The sequence below is a fragment of the Nicotiana tomentosiformis genome, chromosome 6 (assembly GCF_000390325.3).
Source record: "Nicotiana tomentosiformis chromosome 6, ASM39032v3, whole genome shotgun sequence".
NCBI classification, from domain to species: domain Eukaryota; kingdom Viridiplantae; phylum Streptophyta; class Magnoliopsida; order Solanales; family Solanaceae; genus Nicotiana; species Nicotiana tomentosiformis.
This window is the reverse complement of record NC_090817.1, coordinates 75,182,938-75,193,830: the sequence shown is the minus strand read 5'-3', so window position 1 is coordinate 75,193,830 and position 10,893 is coordinate 75,182,938.

Genomic DNA, 10,893 nt, shown 5'->3' with positions numbered 1-10,893 from the left:
TAATTTAGATACAGACCTCCAAAACACAATCCGGACACGCTCCTAAGTTCAAAATCACCCAATGTAGTTAATAGAACCGATGAAACTCCATTCTGGAGTCGTCATCACACAGTTCCGACTACGGTCAAAATCCTAAGAATTAAGCTTCCCGTTTTAAGGACTGAGTGTCTCAAATCACTTTGAAACCACAACAAAACCTCTCGGCAAGTCACATAAGCAGAAAAAGATACGAGAAAAGCAGTAAATAGGGGATTGGGTCTAATACACTCAAAATGACCGGCCGGATCGTTACATCCTCCCCCTATTAAAACAATCGTTCGTCCTCAAACCACCATAGAGGCATACCTAAAGTGGTGAAAAGATGAGGATAGCGGTTGCGCATATCATGCTTGGTCTCCCAAGTCGCCTCCTCGAACGGTTGACCCCTCCACTGAACCTTCACATAAGTAATGTTCTTCTAACTCAACTTTCGAACTTGCCTGTCCAAAATAGCCACCGGCTCATCAACATAAGATAAATCCTTGTCCAACTGAACTGAGCTGAAATCCAATATATGAGATGGATCGCCGTGATTCTTCCGGACCATCAAAACATGGAATACTGGATGAACCTCTGGTAGACTGGGAGGCAAGGCAAGCTCATAAGCAACCTCCCCAACACGTCGCAACACCTCAAATAGGCCGATAAACCTTGCGCTTAGCTTGCCCTTATTTTCAAACCTCATATCACCCTTCATGGGTGACATCCAGAGAAGGACTCGCTCTCCAACCATGAATGCAATATCGCAAACCTTCCGATCCGCATAACTCTTCTGTCTGGACTGGGCTATGCGAAGTCGATCCTGAATCACCTTAACCTTCTCCAGAGCATCCTGAACCAAGTCTGTACCCAATAACCTAGCCTCGTACGGCTCAAACCAACCCACCAGAGACCGACACTGCCTACCTTACAGAGCCTCATACGGTGTCATTTAGATGCTCGACCGATAACTATTATTGCAGGAAAACTCCGCAACTAGTAAGAACTGATCCCACGAACCTCCAAACTCCATCACACATGCACATAGCATATCCTTTAATATCTGAATAGTGCGCTCGGACTGCTCGTCCATATGATAGTGAAATGCTGTGCTCAACTCAACCCGAGTACCCAACTCATGCTGTATAGCCCTCTAGAATCGTGATGTAAACTATATACCCCGATTAGAGATTATAGATACCAGTACGCCATGAAGCCTGACAATCTCGCAGATATAAATTCGATCCAACTCCTCGGAAGAATAGGTAGTCATCATATGAATGAAAGGAATCCAAACTGCATCAAACTCCCGCTGAGTCCGTGGAAGCCCAACAACGAAATCCATAGTGATCCGCTCTGGAATTTCTAACTTCTGAAGCAATCTGTCTGGCAGTTGATGCTCATACTATACCTGTTGGCAATTCATACATCGAGCTACATATTCCACTATGTCCTTCTTTATTCTCCTCCACCAGTAATGATGTCTCAAGTCATCTTTGTGGCACTCAGATGAATAGAGTACCATGAACTGTGAGCCTCCTGGAGAATCAACTCACGCAAACCACCTATATTGGGAACACATAGCCTGCCCTGCATCCTCAGTACACCATCATCTCCAATAGTGGCCTCCTTAGCATCACTGTGCTGAACCGTGTCCTTAAGGACAAGCAGATGGGGGTCATCATACTGACGCTCCCTGATACGATAAGAGAAGACTGAGAGACTACACAAGCCAACACTCGACTCGACTTAGAAATATCGAATCTAACAAACTGGTTGGCTAAGGCCTGAATATGTAGCGCCAATGGCCTCTCTGCTGCTGGTAGATATGCTAAGCTCCCCAAACTCTCCGCCCGACGACTCAAAGCATCGTCCACCATATTGTCCTTCCTGGGATGGTACAAAATGGTGATATCATAATCTTTAAGCAACTCCAACCACCTCCACTAACGTAAGTTAAGATCCTTCTGTTTGAACAAATGCTGCAAACTCTGGTGATCGGTGTAGATCTCACAAGGGACACCGTACAAATAGTGCCACCAAATCTTCAAGGCATAAACAATAGCTGCTAACTTAAGGTCGTGGACATGATAGTTCTCTTCATGCACCTTTAGTTGTCTGGATGCATAGGCAATCACCCTACCGTCCTGCATCAACACCACACTGAGACTAATCTGTGACGCATCACAATATATAGTATAAGACCCCGAACCTGTAGTCAAAGCCGTCTTGCTTCTAAAATCTCTCCTTACGCTCCTCTATCCACCTGAATGGATCACTCTTCTGGGTCAGCCTGGTCATAGGTGCTGCAATAGATGGGAAACCCTCTACAAATTGACGGTAATACCCCGCCAAACCAAGAAAACTCTGGATCTCCATATATGAGGACGGTCTGGGCCAACTCTGCACTGCTTTAATATTCTTCGAATCCACCTGGATCCCATCACTCGATACTACATGACCCAAGAATGCCACTGAGTCTAGCCAAAACTCACACTTTGAAAATTTTGCATATAACTTCTTTTCTCTGAAGGTCTGAAGCGCAGTCCTCAGGTGCTACTCATGATCCTCCCAAGTCCAGGAGTACACCAGAATGTCGTCAATAAACACAATGATGAATGAGTCAAGATAGGGCCGGAACACACTGTGCATCAAGTGCATAAATGCTGGTGGGGCGTTGGTCAGCCAAAATGACATCACAAGAAACTCGTAGTGACCATACCGAGTCCTGAAAGCAGTCTTCGGGATATCTGGCTCCCGAATCTTCAACTGATGGTAGCCTGAATGTAAGTCAATCTTGGAAAATACCCTGGCACCCTGTAACTGATCAAATAAGTCATCAATACGAGCCAATGGATACCTGTTCTTCACTGTAACTTTATTCAGCTGGCGATAATCAATGCACATATGCATAGAACCATCATTTTTCTTCACAAACAAGACCGGAGCACCCCAAGGTGATACACTGGGCCGAATGAAGCCCTTATCAAATAATTCCTATAACTGCTCCTTCAACTCAAGAGGAGCCATACGATATGGAGGAATAGAGATGGGCTGGGTTCCCGACAACAAATCAATACCAAAATCAGTATCTCGATCGGGCGACATGCCCGGAAGTTCAGTTGGAAATACATCTAGAAAGTCCCTCACTACTGGAACTAACTCAATTGTAGGGGTGTATCATTATTGACATCTCTCTTATAATCTAGATACGCGTCACACCCCTTCTCAACTATTCGTTAAGCTTTAAGAAATGAAATAACTCTGTTGGGAGTATACACTAAGGTACCTCTCCACTCTAATCGCGGTAATCCTGGCATAACCAGCGTCACGGTCTTAGCATGACAATCAAGAATAGCATAACGAGGCGACAATGAGTTTATGCCCAAAATAATATCAAAGTCTACCATGCTGAGCAATAATAAATCGACTCTGATCTCAAAACCACTATGAACAACCAAACACGACCGATACACACGGTCAACAACAATAGAATCTTCCATAGGTATAGACACATAAATAGGAGAACTCAAAGAATCATGGGCTACGCCCAAATATGGCGCAAAATAGGGGGACATATAGGAATAAGTGGAGCCTGGGTCAAATAAAACCGATGCATCCCTATGACAGACTGGAACAATACCTGTAATGACAGAGTAGGAAGCAACTACCCCTGTACGAGCAGGAAGAGCATAATATCTGGCCTGGCCTCCCTCTCTAGGGCGACCTCAACCTCCCTAACCTCCATCTCGAGTTGGCTGAGCAGGTGGGGCAGTAGTTGGTGCGGTAATCATAGCCTAGGGACCCGGTGGAGCACGCGGTGGCTGAAAAGTTTGTGGAGGTGCACCCCTGCTAAGTCTGGGGTAATCCCTTACCATATGGAAAGTGTCGCCAGACTCAAAACAAGCTCTCGGAGGGCATGACTGCTGTGGCTGGCTCGGGCCAGGTCCGCTGGACTAACCGCTAAAAGCACCCCGTGCAGGAGGTGCACTAGATACTGGCGGTGCATAATAAGGCTCCTGGGGCATAGAAGGGGCTGGGATACCATTGGTGGCTGGAAAGGCTGAATGGACGGGGCGACTCACATAACCCCTACCATGACGAACTGCAACTGGGGCACGAGCACCACTATAAGTGCCAGACTCTCGAGACCTCTTGGACTCCCTCTCCCCTCTCTCCTGAGCAAGCATACCCTCTAATATCTTGCCAATACTCACAACCTGCTGGTAAGAAATATCCTTCTCTAACTCCCGGGCCATGCTAAGCCTGATACTAGGGTGGAGTCCCTCGATAAACCGATGAACCCTCTCTCGAACTGTAGCAACCAAGGTTGGTGCATGTCGGGTCAAATCACTAAAGCAAACTGCATACTCTGACACAGTCATAACACCCTGGCGCAACTACTCAAACTCCGCGCGCCATACGTCCCTGAAACTCTGGGGAACATACTCACTCAAGAACATGTCCGAGAACTGGGTCCATGTAAGTGAAGCTGCCTCAGCCGGACTACCCAACTCATAAGAACGCCACCACAGATAGGTTTCTCCTCTAAACTGGAATATAGTAAAAGAAACCCCACTCAACTTCGCTACGCCCATAGTACGAAGAATATGGTGACAATCCTCCAGAAAACTCTGGGCATCATCTGATGCCAATCCACTGAAGGTAGGAGGGTGGTACTTCTTGTACCTCTCAAGTCTGAGCTGCTCCACCTCAGAAACTGCTGCCCTAACCACGGGCTAAGCTGGAGCTACCGGTCGTATTAGTATAATCTCTAGAACCTGGTCGACCTGAACCTGCTGCTCTGCAGTACCGGCGATGGGAGTCTGTGCTCCTCCCCCGGCCTGAGATGTGGCAGGAGCAAGTGGAATCAATCCAGCCTGAGTTAAGGTGCTGAACATGCTTAGAGGCTAGATTCTCCTGGGGGACTAGTGCAGCAACAGGTATCTCAGGTGTCTGCCCTCCAACTATAGCTACTGGGGGCTTCTCTGTAGCAGCTCGTGCGGGTGCTCTGGCTGCACCGCGTGGATGTCCTCGGCCTCTACCCCGGCCCCAGTCTCTCGCGGCTCTAGTAGACGGTGCGGGTGCCTAGTCATCACATCCGACTATACGTGTTCTCACCATCTATGAGAGAATAGAATACAGAAGTTTAGATTTTTTTTGAAGTCAACAATTTTCGCACGACAAGGAATCAAAGAAGTATAATTTTTCCTAACAGTTCCATAGCCTCCTTAAAATAAGTACAAATGTCTCCGCACCGCTCCGCGAGAGTCTAATAAACTGGCTTGTGACTCATGACACCTATGAACCTGGAGCTCTGATACCAACTTGTCACGACCCCATTCTCCCTCCATAAGATGTCGTGACAGTACCTAGTCTCTACGACTAGGTAAGACTAACAAAATGCGGAAATAAAAAATGGAAGTAAAACTTAACAACCAATTGCAACATATAACAAAATAACTGGTAACAATGCCACTCGGCATGTACAATAACTAACACTCTAGTAATACACAATATTCTTAAAACCCGTAACATCATAAGTCACAAGCTACAGAAGGAAACTAGTATCTCTATACACCATAGTCTAATAAAAAAAGTACAGAAGGTAGTTGACATAGGGGAGAATAGACGGGGACTCTGAGGTCAGCAGACGCGGAAGATATACCTTGAAGTCTCCAAAATGTCATTGCTCACTGATGACGTGGCTGATAAGAAGCATATGGATCTTCACACAAAACATGTGCAGAAGAGTAGCATGAGTACACCACAACGGTACCCAGTAAGTGCCAAGCCTAACCTCGATCGAGTAGTGACGAGGCCAGGTCTGGGCCCTTGTGGGATATAGTAATAAGACATATGATATAATTAAAAAAATGAAGTAAAACAGAGAATTTAACAAAAAGAATTCATAGAGAAATAACAACACTGCACAATGAGATAACAACAGGGGAGCTCCTGAGATAGTGTCTCGTATTCCCATAATATGCAGGGAGATCTCCCGAGGTATCGCCTCGTAGTCTCAAAATTAAATGTGCAGGGAGAACTTCCGAGGTATCGCCTCGTAGTCTCAAAAGTAAATGTGCAGGGAGAATTCCTGAGGTACCTCCTCGTAGTCTCAAAAGTAAATGTGCAGGGAGAATTCCTGAGGTACCTCCTCGTAGTCTCAAAAGTAAATGCCTACGAGGTACCTCCTCGTAGGCATGCGATATTAGACTACACAGGATAACTACACATGCTATTATAACACAATTAAAATAAAAACATGTTGCTACTCAGTAAACGTAGGGAAACAAATAACCTGTATACGCACTCGTCACCTCACATACACGGCGCTCACATATCACAACAGTACCAAATCCTAAGGGGATTTCCCCCACACAAGGTCAGGTAAGCCACTTACCTCGAACCAAGCTCAATCAATCAGTAAGTATGCCCTTTCCTCGATTATTCGACTCCGAATGGACCAAATCTAGCCAAAAATAATTACATATCATAAATACAACTATAATAGACTAATCTAATTAATGAAATCAAAACTTTAACAAGAATTTCGAAAATCGTCCTAAAAAGTCGACTTGGGCCCACGTCTCGGAATCAGGTAAAAGTCACAAAATATGTACACCCATTCACTCACGAGTTCTCACGTACCAACATTATCTAAATCCGATATCAAAATCCAAATTAAAGCTTAAAAACTTAGTTGATGAATTTTCCAACCTTTTCCCCAATTTTCTCAACATAATTCCTTAATTAAATGATGAAATCAACTATAAATTAGTGGAATATAACCATAAATGAGTTAGGAATCGTTACCCAATAGCTTTCTCTGAAAAACCCTTGAATTATCGCTTGAATCCGAGCTCTCAAAATCCCAAAACTGAAAATGGGATAAAACGCTCGAACTTGGCCCTTTTCTGCCCAACGATTTTGTACCTGCGTGCTCTTAGTCGCATCTGCGACGCTGCACCGGCGAAAATTCCATCAAAGGTGCGGAAATAACTCAAGAGGGCTGGTTCTACTTCTGCGATGATGGGCCCGCACCTGCGGACATTTGTCCGCTTCTGCGAACTCCCCACTCAGCTCGTCTTCTGCTTCTGCGATCCAATTTTCGCAGGAGTGGCTCTGCTTCTGTGGTCCTAGTCTCGCACCTGCGCCCATAGGCTAGGCCTCTCCAAACTGCACCTGCGCTCTTCCTTTTGCACATGCGAGTCCGCACCTGTGGTCACCCCACCGCAGGTGTGATTACAACAGAAGCTTGAAAGCTTCAGCAACTCACACAAGTCCAATTTCGATTCGTTAAGCATCCAAAACTCACCCGAGGCCCCCGGGACCTCATCCAAATATACCAATAAGTCCTAAAATACCATACGAACATAGTTGAGCTCTCAAATTACATCAAACAACGCTAAAATGACGAATCACCCTCCAATTCAAACCTAATGAACTTTGAAACTTCAAACTTCTACAACCGATGCCTAAACCTATCAAACCACGTTCGATTGATCTCAAATTTGGCACACAAGTCATAATTGACATTTCGAACCTACTCCAACTTCCGAAATCGGAATCCAATCCCGATATCAAAAAGTCCACTACTGGTCAAACTTCCCAAAAATTCAGCTTTCGCCATTTCAAGCCTAATTTAGCTACAGACCTCCAAAGCCCAATCCGAAGATGCTCCTAAGTCCAAAATCACCCAACGGAGCTAACGGAACTTACAAAACTCCATTCCGGATTATGGTAAAATTCGTAAGATTTAAGCTTTCGTTTTAGGGACTAAGTATTCCAAATCACTCCGAAACCATAACAAAACCTCCCAGCAAGACACATAAGAAGAAAAAGATACAAGGAAAACAATAAATAGGGGATCAGGGCTAATACACTCAAAATGACCGACCGGGTCATTACATTCCAGTAGCCCTTTTATTTAATTTTAGTTCGGTCCTATAATAAAGGTAGTCAGTCCAAACAGGTTTTTAATTACCGGGTGGCCCGATAACCGCCTTATAATAGCTAAACTGATACCAATCCACTTGATATATTATTAGGTGGCTAGCGGATTAATACATTTAAAATCCGATAACCGATAAGCCAAACCGTTAAGAGTAAATAACCGCCCGATCCGCCCAATAAGCAGCCCTATGTGAAGTGTAATTATTAAGGACAAAATGGTTTAAATTAGCAGCTTCTATTGATAAACTTTAGGAGATCCTGTCCTTAACTTCATGCGTGCAGTGTAAATATTAAGGACTCATTATCCTGAAATTTAGATGCAGTCCTGAATTTTAGTACCAGTTCTGAATTTTGATTTATTTTTTCAGGTTTCTTATATGTTTTATGCATATGTGTCGTCAATAGCTGGTTGGAGTCATTGTAGACTGATCATTGCTGTTGATGCAAATTTTTTGAAGTCAAAATATCGTGGTGTTTTAATGATTCAGCTTCAAAGGATGCAAATAACCAAATATTCCCACTTGCCTTTGGGATTACAGAATCTGAAAATAACAACTCATATGAGTGGTACTTTAGTGAGCTTCACAATGCAATTGGAAGGCGTGACAATTTAATTTTTTTATCAGATAGGCACCAATCTATTGCACATGGCATCGCAAAGGTATATCCTGAAAGCCACCATGGGATTTGTATCTATCATTTGGAGCAGAACCTAAAGTGAAGGAAAGTGAAAAGTGAGGTCATAAAACTTTTTCTAAGCGCTGCAAGAGTCTACATGCCCGAAGAATTTGTTATCTACATGTCAAGTTTGAAAACAGTAATTTTCCCAAAAAACAAAAATCCTTTCCATAATAAATGAGATGTCAGAGATAGCAAAAGTTGATAAGAAGACCTTTGACTACTTGATAAGAGAACCACCAGAAAGGTGGGCGCGTTCTTGTTGTCCACAATGATGATATGATATACTCACAACAAACATAGTTGAGTCAATGCATTTTGTGCTATTAGAATCTAGGGAGCTGCCCATATTGAGAATGATGGATTTCATCCAAGAGAAGCTACACCGTTGGTTTTATGAAAGAAGAAATGTGGTCGAAAGAAATTTTTATGATGTTTCATGTTGGGTAGAAGATGAATTGAGAAAAGATAGATTTAGCTTTTACTTTGAATGTAAGTATTATGTTCTTACTTTAGGTTATTATTTTAATAATAATTTAACATAATGTACTAACTTATAGTTTTTCAAATAACTTTAAAGGTCTTCCATGTTGATTCATGGCGCTCTAGAGTCAAAGAAGAAAGAAATACTTTCTTGGTGGACTTAAACAAAAGAACATGTGAATGTTTTCAGTTTTAATTTGATGAATTACCATGTATACATGCAATTGTAGCTATCGTGAAGAGAAATATCAAGAAGTCTAATTTATACTCGGAGTGGTACTTAAAGGAATCTTGGCTGAAAACATATGAAAGACAAATACATCCTATAGGACATACAGATTGTACCAGAGAGTATTATGACACAAATTATTAAACCTGCAGATTTCAAGATTCTGCTAGGTAGAAGGCAGAAGAAAGGGCATATTCTGGCTACCAAATCATTAAAAATAAAGTTCAAATGTGGTCGTTGCAAGAGAATTGGACATTATAGAATATCATGTATATATTCTCCGGCAGTCCACCCATTTTCAAGGAAGCATAGAGAATTATAGATATATCCACTTATCTTTTTCAAGTCTTTTATGTTTTTTTCATAAATTAAATTCATTTAGATTGTTTTTATTTCATCAAGTAAACTTTAGCAGATGGTTATCTAAAAATGTCCTGAATTTTTAAAGTACACAATTAATATTCACGACATAATCATTTGAAATGTCCTTATATGAGTATATTGCTTGACTTGGAGCTTTTGGTTTTGTCCCTTTCTATCACGACCCAAAATCCAACAAGTCGTGATGATACCTAACCCAACCCGCTAGGTATGCCAATTAACAACTATCCAATTTAATGAGATTTATTGAGACAAATAAATGATAAAATATATGAACCTTTATACACTTCCCAAGGACTGGTAGTACAAATCACGAGCTTCTAATATTTAGAGTTACAAAGCTGGTATGAAATAAATACATCATCTGTTTGAAATATACATGAACATATTAAAATTCTATAGCTACCAATATCAAGAGGCAGCTATGACCGGAACGAAGGTACGTCTTCAAATCCATCTCCCGCCATACACAACAACATTAGCATCCAACATTTGCACGCAAGGTGCAGAAGTGTAGTATGGGTACAATCGACCCCATGTACTAAATAAGTAACAAACCTAACCTTAGGTTGAAAGTAGTGACGAGATGGAACAAAGGTCGGAGTCCAATACCAATAGCCAACAAAAGTTCATAGCAACATAATAAAAGTGATAAAAGAAGTAACTCAAAAATATAATGCTCAGCTCGTTGACATTTTCGGAAAAATAGGCATGCTTTTCAAGTATATCAGTGAAACCCCAAATCGTTTACCAAAATTAACAAAATATGAGTAAGTTTGTAAAACTGTGATTTTCCCCAAAACATTCAACAGGTAAATGTTTCATTTTGAAATGGCATAGGGAAAATACATCTCTATGCCTATATGTCAATGGGTATGTGAAGTCATGAATGACGCAATACCGTACAACATGAGAAAAATACATCTTTATGCTTGTATCTCAAGTATGCATGTCAAATGCAATGCATCTCAGTGATGAACTCATGTACTTACACTCTCAGAGTACTCAATCTCACTGTCTCGTACTCTCACTCATCATGCTCAATACTCAGCACACTCAGTCACTCAACACTGTACATGGCAGATCCAGCTCAGGGAAGATCCCGCTCAAACATAACTAAATCCTCACACTCAGCCACTCAGTACTGT